Source organism: Panthera onca, chromosome D2, assembly GCF_046562875.1.
Source record: "Panthera onca isolate mPanOnc1 chromosome D2, mPanOnc1 haplotype 2, whole genome shotgun sequence".
In the NCBI taxonomy this organism is placed as follows: domain Eukaryota; kingdom Metazoa; phylum Chordata; class Mammalia; order Carnivora; family Felidae; genus Panthera; species Panthera onca.
Genome location: NC_138349.1, coordinates 52,442,158 through 52,452,678, shown reverse-complemented (window position 1 = coordinate 52,452,678; position 10,521 = coordinate 52,442,158). Strand labels below are relative to the sequence as shown.

Below are 10,521 nucleotides of genomic sequence, written 5' to 3'. Positions count from 1 at the left end.
ACAGTAGTTCTGCAGGCAGTCTCTTATATCTGAGACTGAGAGAAAATGGGGAGATGGGTTAACAGTCTTCACACGAGTGACCAGACACTATTGGCTCAGGATCTCAGCCATGAATAGTGGGATGCTTGCCTCTCTGTGTGCTTGGTCCTTGGTGTCTGGCCTTGAGCCATGATGTCAGCCTGGCTAGGCTGGCACATGTAGCCTGGAATGGGTTGGCGCACATTGCCTGGAATGGGTTAAGCTTCTGCTTCAGACAGTAAGGAAGGGAACTGGCTAGTCCTTCCTGAAATAGTGCCCACAGGCTGGCAGAGCACTGACTGGCACCTGCCCCTTTCAGAGGTGGGCTGGGGATAATTGTAGAAATTTTCCAGTGTATGAGTTGTGAGAGTACCCCAAGCACTGTCAGGCCAGAACATCAGTGGAGCTTGCAAAGAATGGGTTAACTATTAGAAGAAAATATTTCCAAAAGTAAGGTAATCCCGAGTACAGATGAGAAAAGATGGGTAAATTTGACTTTTTAAAGATTTGGAATGTCTGTATCACTAAAGACAAAAATGCAAATATAATTAAAAGATAAATGGGAGACTGGGAGAAAATAGGCCATGTGTAATAGACAAAGGATAAATACAGAGAATATAAGGAGCCTTCTGCAAAACAATGCGATATTATTTTCTCCCATTAGATTGGCAGAAATTAAAAAGATTAATAATCTGTTTTGATAACTGAGGAAAATGGGTATCATTTATATATGGTGAATGTATTTGTTCAGACCTTTTTGGGAGGGCAGCTTGGCACTATTTATGTAAATAAGGCCAGGTATCTTTGATTCAGTAATTCTGTGTCTAGCAATATACACATGTGTACACTCTCATCCCATCATTGTTAGTAATAGTTAAAATATGGAATAATTAAATACATGGTGGTATAGCCAGCATATGGAATATTATGCAACACCTAAAAAAAATGTAGATTGGTAGGCAGCTGATGTGGGAAACTCCCCCTGATATATTTTTACTGAGAAAAATAAATTATAGAAATACCACATTCATGTAAAAAAAAAAACTTGCAAAACTAGATATATTTCTATATGTATTGTATTTTATAGATTCTGTATGTGTTGTGCATATGAAATCTCTGTATAAAATCATTTCAATTCAATCCATGCTTTTCATGGATTGTAAAGCATGTTTTTCACATGTCAACATTTCTAAAATCAGTATATCTAACAAGTGGTGGCATGGTTTAATAGTTAACTTTTTTTCTTTCTTGGTGAAGCATAATGTATATTCTAAGTGATAAGATTAGATTTAGTGGCCAACGATACATAAATGCATTGATAAAGGACTCTTAGGAAGGACTGAGATGGGATTGAGGAGATGTCAATAGACACTTGACTTCACCTGTATCATATGTATTATTTGAAAAAAAATTTTTTAACAGTGAAAATGAATTCCCTTCTCTGAGCCATATCTCTCTACCTCTGACCTTATACTTGATACTGAGCTTCCTCTGAGAACTTTAAGGCCCAGACAGCTAAGAGATTGTTCAGCTCCATTAAAAAGCTAAGTAGCTTTAAGATTCAATGAGAGAGAATTGTGTGCTGAGGTCCAAGGGGGAACAAGACTCTAGAGCCCAGGGCCAGTGCTCCATCTTAACCTCCACTGTCTATGTGAAGAGGCTGAAGGTTTCAATCTACAAGGTGGTGCCTGGTTAGCCAGGGGTAATTACTGCAGGGTTCCCCATCTACCTATTGGGGCTTCCCTCTGGCAAACCCAGTCGGTGGTATCCCATCCACTGTTTGGATGAGGAAATTGTATGGTGAGGCAGAAGATAGGCCAAACGAAGGAGCATTACCAACGACATTGAAAGGAGAATGGATTGTCTTGGTAGAGAACTGAACCTTAGTGGGGAAGAGCCAAAGTAGTTAAATGGGTTTTTATATCTGCGAGGTGTAACAAAGCAGGTAGAAGATGACCTGCCATAGGTGAGGGGTTTGGTGTGTTGTGCCCTGAAGGCTGGACCCTGGGATCCTTCTGTGTAAACAGGGTATTGTATGGGTGTCTCCCCATAAGTGAGAGCTGTGTTGTGAAGATACACACTGAAAGTTTAATAGTGATGTTATAAACAAAGGTGCCTATTAAAAAGGTACAGAGTGTAGTCTATTATAAGAGAACAGCCAGAGCTGTGGGAGCCAGAGGAAGGAAAGAGCAGTCGCTGGAAAATCCAGGAAGACTTCTTGGCCAAGGTGTCATTTGGGGTAGTAGAATTTGGATTTTTAAGGAGGGATGCAAAGGAAAGGAAGGAGGGCTCACCACTGTGAACGGAGGCACAAAGGAGAATATGAGCAACTGTGTGAGCAGTACAGTTTCCTTGGTACAGGCACACAAACGGGCATATAGAACAGGTATATAAAAGGGAAGCAGTAGGAAGTAAGATTTAAACAGGTAGCTTATGACCAGATCACAGAGAGCTGAGAATGTCAGGTTTAGGAGTTTGACCTTGACTCAGTAGGCTCATGTTTTACATTTAATCTTTGGGTTACCAGGTATTTTTGTAACATCACTGGTTTAGCTTTTATTTAATTCAGTCACTTCAAGTTCATTTTCTAAGGGTTTATGATATAGGTTTGAATTTTATGTTAACAGTATATGGAACATAGGAGTTTCTTGCACGTACTACAAACTTTGGTTTTTCTCTCTGCCTGCCTGCATTTGCAAATAACCACTTCACTTTCAAAGGAGATGCTAGTATTTACCCCTGCCTAAATGAAAGTGAAGAACGGACTCCTGCATGAAGAGGTGACATTGAACATGAAAGATGTACAGAGTAAAGTTAGTGAGAGATAAAAATGGGTGAACATTGTTTAAGCAAAGCTGTGATCCATATTCCCTTTGCTCTACCATGATCTGGAAAATCTTTTGTCCTGGCAATTCCTTACAGCCTTCTTTTAAACCTGGCCACCTTTCCATTGCCAGCTCAACCTCCATGTTAGCTGATGCTACTACTTCAAGCGCTGCTTTGGGTAGGGAGCCTCCTTTCTGGATTCTGGCTTGGGCTCCCCAGGTGCCTTGCTGAGCTGAGCTGACCTTAGGAATCTGAAATGTAGAGGGTCAGTTTGCAGTAGGGAAATGTGGTAGCAACTTGCTTTTTTTTGCCATGATGTAACTTAATCAGATCCTCTTGTTTTTCCCTGAATGGTATGAGCAGTTGCACTGAAATGCTTACTCATCTGTGCCTGTGATGCTTTAAAAAATAGTAATTTTACTAATATGTTACAACATGCATTATTTATTATTTTAACAAATGGATTTTTAAACAAGCAACAATTTACAAATTTAAACATGACAATTAACATGATATGACATAAAAAATTAAATAATCTCCTCGTGTCTTTGTTATCAGGATTGCATTAATGATCTTAGCCCTTCTGGGAGCTTTCATTTTTTAACTCTGACTGATGATGGCAGACTGTGGTGGTAATATGCTTTTATAAATTATTTTTTAGATAAAATGATATTGGCATGTAATGTGGACTGCCAGAAATAACATTGTTTATCATTGCCAGTATTGTTTTGTTTTGACTTATATTCTGAGTTCTTTAAAGATGTCCACTATAGGTTGCATACTGGTGGGCTGTGGTAGGGTTTACCTTCTGCTTGGAAGCCGGTGTAAGTCAAATTGATGGGGCTTTGGGGTGATGGTGGGGTTTGGATCTGACAGCCAAGAAAGAATTCTTGAAGACATCTTTGGTGCAAAAGTGATTTTATTAAAGCACGGGGACAGGACCCACGGGCAGAAAGACCTGCACTGGGGTTGTGAAGAGGGGCTGCTTATATACCTTAAGGTTGGGGGGGGCGGTGGTTAAGGACAGCATAAGTCTCTAAGGAATTTTGGAAGCAAGGTTTCCAGGACCTTGAGAGACTAGCTGTTGTTAGAAAAACACCATTTATTACTGTTTAGTAAAACCTCAGTCATGAGACCCTTCAGATGTATTACCAGGCCATATGCTTGGAGTATAATTACCAACATATAATTGGGGGTTAAAGATAAAGGAGGCTTGCAAAGGAATTTTTATGTGTTTAAGGAGACTCACAGGATCCTGGGGGGTCAGGATAATGTTAAGCCAAGATCCCCTTTTGCCCCTAGCAAAAGCGAAGTGTCATCATTGAGGCAGCTGAGCTCCTAGAGGAAGGTCACTGCCTGTTTCAAGGACTTGTCGATGAGCTGTAGGCAGTAAGGGAATTTAATTTTTCATTTGCCTGTGTTTCCCACATAAGCACTTAAACCCCCTTACATCTTGATGAGGGTGATATTAGGGCTCCAGGAAACAGAGTCTATAGGTTTCTGGAGATTAGGCTACGGATAAGATTGCCTTTTTGTTGCCGTTTACTAAGTTATGTTTACTAAGTTATCCGTAAACTGAAGGAGACTCCTGTCTTGCATGACTGTGATCTCTATCAGTCAACCATCTGCTTTCTTCCCTTTCCCCTACTCTTGGGCAGCCAGCCAGGAGTGTCCGAGGAATATCACACATATCCCGCCTGGGCGGGGGGAGGTGCTGTTACCCTGTACTTCGCCCTCAGCTTGTCCCGCACTACCTCATTAAAATGAGGGTTTCCTGTTCTCGCCTCCTAGGAGTTATGGCGTGGGTTCACTACTTAGGCCCAGCCCTCTGACTGCTCTTACCCTGGAGTTTGAATCGGGAGAGAAAGTTCTAAAATGCAGAGACAGTTAGTGGCAGAGTTATTAGTAAAATTACCAAGATTTCCTTCCTGCATAGTCTTACTTGAACATGGGCCTAGCCTTTACTTTTGTATATTTTGCACTGATACCTCTAACCACCTTTGTGCACATAATCAGAACTTTTCAGCATTGGGTGGCAGACAGTCCAAGCTTTTGTGTGGTAACACAGCCTTCCAATCAACGGTTTGTGTTCAGTAGTGTTGATATCTTCTTCTGTGCTTGTTTGTGCTGTTATTTGACTTTAATAGAGTTGAATTTCACATTGTCCTCTGAGGAATTTTAGGCCTCATGGAGGTACCTTGGGCACCTGATAACAAAGTACCTCAGTTTGATGGAGTCCTTATGGTTTTTCTCTCCTATTATTATACAGATATATTACAGCAGGTTAAATGGGAGTTTTCCTGTTGTCTAAAATTTTGATCCAGGTCCCAAAGCTGTTGCCAGTAGGTGTTAAGTACGCACATTGTCTGAAGAGAGACTCTAGAATCATCCATTGCAGGGTTTGTCAAGCGGTGGCCAAATGGGTTTAACAACTATTATGCCCTCCACCCTATAACCCAGGCTGTGTCAGGGAGACTAGAAATGGATTCCATGCAAGGAACTCCTAGGAGTAGAGAGTGTTCTTCCCTGGGGGAAGTGAGAGTCCCCTCTCTCTATCCTCCTCCCAGTCATTTGAGAGAGGCCTGAGCTGGTATGTATGGGATTAAAATGGAATCCTACGGAAGAGTTGTTGAGACTGTAGTGTGTCTCTCCTGGAGTTTGGAGATATTTGTGAGCACAGATACTGAAAGCAACGTTGTGGCTGGAGCTACCCTGGGGGGTGGGAGGTTAGTGTGTGGAGAGGGGACAGCAAATGCTTGACATTTCCTGCTGGCCAGGAGGTCTGCCTGGAGGGCAGCTGTGAATCATCTTGAAAGACTTTACCTGGTACAAAGACAGCCTGCCGGGCCAGCTGTGTAGGACCCCAGCAGAAAGAAGCTGTGGGTGAACTACAGGGGCAGGAGCTGAGAGGAGGTGGTGAGAGATAAGCCAAGGGCCCCCATTGCCTGCATTTGAACTCCTGCAATTGGCAGCTGTTTTACAGGCCAGGGGACCACAGACGATTGGATAGACTTCTCTGTTTCCTTTTCTTCACACTTGCCTCCTGTCACTCTCTGACCCCTGCCCTGTCCTTACACTGGTATCAGGGGAAAAGCTTCACATTGGATGAAATTGGTTTTGATTTAGACTAGATTGGACCTGAAAGTTTGGCTATATTCATTTAAGGTCATGATTTCTTTTTTAAACTCTAGCTAACCCTCAGTAGTTCTAGGTTACTGAACCCTGAAAACTCCATCCATGATGGAACAATCAACAATCTCAGCACCAGTAGACTAGAGCTGTATTTTGTAATTCTGTGCAGTTTCATTTATTTTGTGCCCTGCAGATTTCAGGCATTCAGCTTACCAGTAATTACTGTGTCATCAGAAAAAGTTGAAACTTCACTCTAAACAGAACACTGTAAATTTGGTAACTCACTGTACAGCTAATACGTGTTGTTTTCCCATATTGACATTAGGAACTCTTTATGAATTAGCCTGGAACTTTGTAACCTTTAATTGTAACTTTTTGTTTTTGTTACTGGTTTGTTTGTTTTATTGTGAAAAAGATAACATAAAATTTACCATTCTAACCATTTTTAAAGTGTAAAACATATAGTACAGTATGTTAAAAAAAGTATAGGATAGTAGTGTTATGTGTGTATTGTTGTGTAACAGTTCTCTACAACTTTTTTATCTTGTAAAACTGAAACTCATTACCCATTAAACACTAATCCCTTCTCCCCCAACCCTCCTCCACACCCTTAACTACCATTCTACTTTTAAAAAAGTTTTTTTTTAGTTTATTTTTTTATTTTGGGAGAGAGCACAAGTGGGGGAGGGGCAGAGAGAGACAGAGAGAGAGAGAGGCCAAGAAAGAGAGAATCCCAGGCAGGTTCTGCACTGACAGTGGGGGCTGGAACTCATGAGCTGTGAGATCATGACTTGAGCTGAAGTCAGATGCTTAATCAACTGAGCCACCTGGGCACCTCTAAATATTTTTAATATTTTATTTAAGTAAAGGGATTTAAGTGTAAAGACACCAAATGTGGGGCTTGAATTTATAATCCTGAGATTAAGATTATGCTCTGCCAACTGAGCCAGCCAGGCGCCCCTAACTATTCTACTTTTATGGGTTTGATTACCATAGATACAGTAAAGCCTTGGTTTGTGAGCGTAATTCATTCCAGAAATATGCTTGTAATCCAAAGCACTTGTATATCAAAGCGAATTTCCCCATAAGAAATAATGGAAACTCAGATGATTTGTTCCACAACCCAAAAATATTCATATAAAAATGATTACAATACTGTAATGTAATACAAAATAATAAAGAAAATACAATAGATAAAAAAATAAATTAACCAACCCTTACCTTTGAAAGCTTTTGTGGCTGGTGTGAGGGAGAAAAGAGAGAGGAGGGTTATTCTGTAGGACGACTTTCACTATCACTAACCAAATCACTGCTATCTCTTGGCTCAATGGAATCTTCTTCTGCATGGGGGCCATTGTATACTCTCACATGGATGTTGACTACAGTACAGTATTAAACTCTTGTCAAATATTGTATTTAATGTAACTGGCAATAAGGCAGCAGTGGAAAGGGTCTATATCTGTAGACACCCTGGTCTTGAATGAAGCAAAGCATTTCTCAGCTTACTCTTGTAGGGAAAAGCAAAGGACTGTCCATAGGAGCTTTGAAGTTACAAAACATACACTAGTGCCAGTTGTGGGCACCTCCCAACATTCTGAAAAATCACTGATTTCTGCCAAACACCACTGCTTGAGACTGAGCATCTGAGCATGGGAGACGATCACCCACAGTCCCACAGCGAGTGAGTGAGTGAGAGAGAGAGAGAGAGAGAGAGAGAAGAACCTTTGGCTCAGTTGTGATCATGTGACATTTGGCGTCATATACTACTCATACTGCAATTCATTGCTTGTTTGTCAAGTTAAAATTTATTAGAAATGTATGCTCATCTTGGGCAACAGTCACAGAACAAGTTACCTGCAATCCAAGGTTTTACTGTATTTCACATAAGTGGAATCATGCAATATTTGTTTTTTTTGTGACTGGCTTATTTAAGTTAGCATAATATCCCCAAAGTTTATCCATATTGTAGCATATGACAGGATTTCCTTCTTCTTTTAAGGCTGAGTAATATTCCAGTGTGTGTATATATGACAGTTTCTTTACTCATTCATCTGTTGATGGGCATTTGGGTTGCTTCCACCTCTTGGCTATTGTGAATAATGCTGCAATGAACATGTTGCGAATACCTCTTTAGGATACTGTTTTCATTTCTTTTGGATATATTCCCAGAAGTAGGATTGCTAGATCATATGGTGATTCTATTTTTAATTGTTTGAGAAGCCTCTATATTGTTTTCCATAATGGCCACAGGAAATTACATTCCCAGCAATAACACGCAAGGGTTCGAATTTCTCCACATCCTCACTAACACTTGTAATTTTCTGTTCTTTTGATAGAGGCCATCCTGATGAATGTGAGGGCTTCTCTCATTGTGGTTTTGGTTTGCGTTATTATTATGATTAGTGATGTCGAATTACTTTTCATGTACATGCTGGCCATTTTCAAGTCTTTTGCCCATTTTAAAAATCGTATTTTTGGTTGTTGAGTTGTAGCAGTTCTTTTTATATTCTGGATATTAACTCTTATCAGATACATGGTTTGAAAATATTTTCTTCCATTTCTTAAGTTGCCTTTTCATTTTGTCTTTTAATCATATATATATACACACACACACACACACACACACACACACGTGTGTGTGTGTGTGTATTGCAGTTAAAACAGTATAATTGTTAAATACTTTGGAATACTGAAAAGTTTAGGAGATAATAGGACAGATTTTGATCAGGTCTTAAGTATCTTCCCAGCAAGCCCCGTTGAGTAAGGCATAAAGCTTGAACTAATTCCATAGTTTGACTGAAAGAAATACTCTTCCATAATCCTGCTTCCATCAATTTCTCCAGCTTTGTGCATCCCATCTTCATGCCTCCTTATTATCCCCCACTCCTCCTCTGCCCAAAGATTCCCTAAAATACTCTGTTTCATCCTTGGTACTGTTGTTTCTTTTACTTGGACTATGGAATGCCTTCCTTCCCCTCTTGTTTCTTCCTTCCCCTCTTGTTTTACCTTGTTTTTCAGACTCCTTCTTCTGTAAGACATGGCTCAAAGGCATCCTGGGTAGCTCAGTCGGTTGAGCATCTGACTCTTGGTTTTGGCTCAGGATGAGATCATCATCTCACCGTTTGTGGGTTCAAGCTCCCCATCGGGCTCTGCAGCTGGCAGCATGGAACCTGCTTGGGATTCTCTCTCTCTCTCTCTCTCTCTCTCTCTCTCTCTCTCTCTCTGTTCCTCCCCCACTCGAGCTATCTCTGTCTCTCTCAAAATAAATGAATGTAAACAAACAAAACAAAACATGGCTCAAATGTGGAGATTCTCCACTCAACCAGTCAGTCACAGCTTCCTTCTCTCCATAACTTCTTAGATGTCGCTTGTGTTAGAACACTTGTCTGGAGGTAATATGAGGATCTTTATAACCCTCTTCCCTTCTTCCCCAGCACTATAAGCTTCTGGAGCATCCAGCTTGGTGTTCTCTTATTTTTCCTTCATTCCTGAGGATCTACCATAATATCTGGCACATGATGTATCTCTACTTTTAATGATTATGGGTGGAAAGAAAGGGCAAGTGCTTTTTTTTAAAGAAACAACAGAACTTTTACCAATTGTGCTTCTAAATATCCTTTCTCTTTTAATTTTATCTGGTAAGATTTTGGCAGCTAATTGTGGATTTTATGAACTTACACTGGGTTGCTTTTGTCCTCTGTTATAAAAGCAATAATTAGTGGAAATGATCCTTTTGAGAGGTTGCTTAATGAATTCTGCTTCATTTAAATGTGCTGCTTTAAATCTTATTTCAAATAAACTGTACTAATGCCCAAATTATTTCACTGTAGCTCAGTATTGAACTAAAGTATTATGATGATTAATTTCCTTCTGTTAAATTCCTCGTAGTCTTCTCTGGTGGTTGTGGTGGGGCTGAACAATCAAAAAAGAATTTATTGACTTTACATTTAGTATGGTTTACTCTGCTTGATTATATCGTTCCAAGTATGAATTTGTGTGTGGTATAAGATTTTGCTGTATTGGAGTTCTGTTAAACAAATTACTTTGTATTTTATTAACTTGGTGTTTAATGGTTTAAGATTTCAAAAAGCCTTTTCCTAAGTATTTGAATGCTTTTATTACAATACCATGGCCTAACCTGGTCTCACTGCATCCTTCTCCACCCTTGAAACAAGCCCAGGCACAGACAACACACTCAGGCACACATCCCAGGGAGCCCTTCCTGCTCCCCTCCTCCTCACCTTAGCATGACATGAAATGTCTGTTCCGGAAATAATCTGATTGTATACCTAGAGCAGTGCACATAGAGTGGTGGCCCATGTCTAGTAGCCATTGTTTTGCAGCTCCCCTCCCCGCTGTGGCAGCCCACGGGCATGTGTAGCTTCCTGTTGGTCCATTAGGTTGATTAGTTCCTTTAACTTCCATTAAGCCTTGTGGGCAGGGGACGTCCAGTAAGGCACAACTACCTGGAGACTTTCTTTTTTTCTGTTACCTCGTAACAAGGCATGTTGCTTGCATCCTGCAGAATATAAAAGATGTACTGAG

General features: G+C 40.4%; 1 protein-coding gene across 5 annotated transcripts in view; it reads left to right on the top strand.

The window, feature by feature from the left end:
• Positions 1-10,521, top strand: part of KAT6B (lysine acetyltransferase 6B) — a 190,277-nt gene that overhangs the window by 55,377 nt on the left and 124,379 nt on the right. The gene's annotated exons all lie outside the window — the stretch shown is intronic.